Here is a 3,308-nt window from a genome sequence, read left to right on the forward strand (position 1 = left end):
TTGCGCACTTATTGATTTGAGAAGTTTTAAGGAAGCAAGTCATGGTTCTGTTCAAGAAACGTAAAGGCGTTAGCCCATTGCTGAGCTCAGAAACTGTTCCAAGAAGCTTCGTAGACACATTCTGGTCGGCCTTCTGGGATGAGCAGGAAATCCTCCTTCCGTTCCTGCGACGCGGGCTTCCCCGTGGGGCCCGGACGAGGACAGAGACACAAGGGCTGCTCACCTCTGTCTCGGGCCATAGGTAGCAGCATTTATAAGCCTTCCCCTAAGAAACCCATTGTGTTCATATATAGCTTAAAAGAACTGAATGAGAACTACCTTCAGTAAGTGCTTTACAGAAGAGAATTGGCCGCGAGTCGAAGCTTCCATGTTTCTTACGTAAGCAAGGAAGTGGCGGGGTTGTGGCACATTATTTTGAGGGTGTGAGCAATTTACAACTTCTGTGCATCTGCCTCTCTACATCCTCAGAGGATGTGAACAGTTCTACCCGTCCGGGGCTCTTAGAGGTTGAAGGTGGTTTCTCCAGAAATTTGGAAACTGTCAAGAGTAAAACACGCTTGGGGCGTGAGTCCAGGCAGTGAGCACAGGAGCGGCTCCCCGTGCGCGTCTCCCAGTGGCCGAGACGGGGAGCTGCAGCCCAGGGAGCACCTGCGGCCAGCTGGCCAAGGAGCCACTCCCCGGGCTCAGGTGCTCCGCCGGCACCCAGGCCCCCGAGCCGCCATCGAAGCACAGTGACCCCACGTCCCAGGCTGCGGGGCCTGCCGGGCCTTCGCTGTTGGCTCTTGGTAAATGTTGTGGTAACTCAGGTTCACCCTAAACGAGGTGAAGTGACCCCTGGATGGTCTTCCTCCCAGCGAAGAGGCCGCATGGAATGCTTTTCCTAGCGTATCCTCATGCCGTTGCTTCCTGCCATAAACGGGATACATTCTCTCCTCCCCTCCCCCCCCCCCCCCCCCCCCCCCCTCTCTCCCTTCCTTCTTTCCTTCCTTCCTCACCCAAGGATATTTTTCCCATTGATTTTTAGAGAGAGTGGAAGGGAGGGAAGGAGATGGGGGGGAGAGAAATATCGATGTGAGAGAGACACATAGATTGGTTGCCTCTCACATGCACCCCAGTGGGGGACCAGGAATCAAACCTGTGACCCTTCGGCGTGCAGGCCAGTGTTCTAACCACCAAACAATACTGGCCAGGGCTCTTTAATTTTTTAAAATTATTTTGGGGCAACGTTGGTCAATATATTACTAGTATATAAATTTCAGGTGTACAGCTTTATAATACAACATCTGTATACTCAATCAAATTGATTATTTTGATGGCAATTTTGTTTCCCCTTGTACAGTTATTCAGAAAACACGAAGTACTTACCGTGCATTGGGCCCATGCACAGGTTGAGGTGTATGTGTTACATGTACATATTACACAGACGGTAAAACACGCCCAAGCAGAGACCCCCCACCCTGCTGCCACTGGTCACACGCTGAGCTCTCTGGGGGAGCGGCAGGGTCAGGGGCTGGGCCGCACGTCTGAACCCCGAGGTCCTTGGCCAGACTAATACTGTGTGACACTCCCACCTCCCTGTGAGAGGCCACTTCCCAACCGACGCTCCTGTCTGCTTGCTTTTCAGAAACGTGAGGATAAAATCCGGAGAATGGTTCTTTGAGGAACGGGCCAAGAAATTTCCAACTGAAGGTAAATGCGCTCAAAATCTTTACTAAATTAAAAATGATAAATTCCTCGTTTTAAAATACTGGGTTTAAAGCTTTTGAATAGAAACAACTTCGCAGGGAGAGGTGACATCATCGCCCCCGTCCTCCTGGTGCTCCTGTTTGCGGTTTCTGCCTCTGCCCCTGCCCCCCCCATGTGCCCACCTTGGAGTGCGGTGTTTGCCTCTCTACCCCGTGTCCCCGAAGTCTCCCCGACGCCCAGCTCCTGGGAGCCGGGTCTCCCTCCTCCGCACGTGTCCCCCAGAATCGCTGGAAGCGCCTTCGATCGGGTCCATATGTGTGCACTTTGCTCTCTCCACACCAGAGCCTGTCCCCTTAGCCCCTCGCAGCCCGAGCACAAAACCTCGTTCAGGATACAAAACCTCGATCGACACGATTGCGTGAATCACTGAAGAGCACGGCGTGGGTGGGGTTAGAACTGAGCAGACGCTGATGTTATGAAGTCACCTGTCAAGACCGTGGGGGTGGGAGGGAGTAGTTGGTGTGTGTCTTGTAGACCAGGCATGTCTTATAAAACAGTCGCAAAGTCGACGTGACGGTGTGATCAGCAGCTGGGACCCGAACCCGTGGCGAGAACTGGCGGTGCCGTGGTTACGGGGGTGCCGTGCCGGAGGGTGGCAGCGGGGCAGATAAGGGAGTACCTACAGGGGGGCCGCGGGCCCCGGCATCGCACCCGTGCGCAGTGCTGAGCGATGGCGGCAACACCCCCCCACCCCCGCGCTGTGTCACAGCGGAGCCTGCACTGGCCCAGTGGGAACGGGGTGCTGGAAACACTTTTTCTTTTTCCTGGAAAAGTGATGGTTTGAGGTGGAGAAATAAGCTGTTTAGCATCAACCACAGCGCGTCGTCAGGTAAAGGCCGCACGCTGGGCGGCCACGCTCAGCTCTGACCAAAGGCCCTGCTCACGGCTTGTTTCCGTGCGTGATGTTCTCCCCTGGGTTCCACTCCCGACTCTTCTTATCAAGACCCCAGGGTGCCTCTGCCGAGCGTGCTAGGATCGGGCGGGGGAACACCTCTAACGGGAGCTCGAGAAGCCGACCCGGCCAGTGTGAGTCCCTCTAGCACAGGGTTCTCAACCCTTTCCCGCTGCCTCCTCTCTCCTGGCCCAACGCCTTGTCAACACTTTCCTTTAGCTGCTCCCAGGCCAGGAGCCTGTGGCCCCCGATGTCCTGCCGGCCTGTTTACCGGCGGAGGCCGGGGGGCAAGGCACACACCCTGTGACGGCTGCGGTGTCCCTCCTGGAGTTCTGGCCTTGGACCCGGAGCGTCACTCGCAGAGCAGGGGCAGCTGGAAAGCCGTGCATCTGCCCAGCAGCTCGTGCTGTGGTTGTAAAGGTGTGAACGCGGCCCTTCTCAGCCCCGCACCCTCCGCAGAGGCAGAAAGCAAGGTGCCGGTTCACACCACGAAGGGCATCAGACGCTCAAACCCGGGCTCCCTTCTGTGTGCCCCTTGTCTTTTGCCAGGAGCATGCGGCGGCTTAAATAGCATTATTCTTTCACACGCCTGTCTTCAGCGGAAGGCTCGCCTGGGCTGCAGGGGCGGCTTTCTCGGGGCTCAGGCACGCACCTGCCGGCCAGTGCTGCT

General features: G+C 56.3%; 1 protein-coding gene across 1 annotated transcript in view; it reads left to right on the forward strand.

The window, feature by feature from the left end:
• The window catches only part of SYTL3 (synaptotagmin-like 3), a 37,821-nt gene that overhangs the window by 4,709 nt on the left and 29,804 nt on the right, over positions 1-3,308 (forward strand). The window contains exon 2 of the mRNA XM_014545070.1: positions 1,625-1,689. The gene's annotated coding sequence lies outside the window, so the exon portion shown is untranslated. The remainder of the gene's footprint in view (positions 1-1,624; positions 1,690-3,308) is intronic.

This window comes from Myotis brandtii, unplaced genomic scaffold, assembly GCF_000412655.1.
Source record: "Myotis brandtii unplaced genomic scaffold, ASM41265v1 scaffold395, whole genome shotgun sequence".
In the NCBI taxonomy this organism is placed as follows: domain Eukaryota; kingdom Metazoa; phylum Chordata; class Mammalia; order Chiroptera; family Vespertilionidae; genus Myotis; species Myotis brandtii.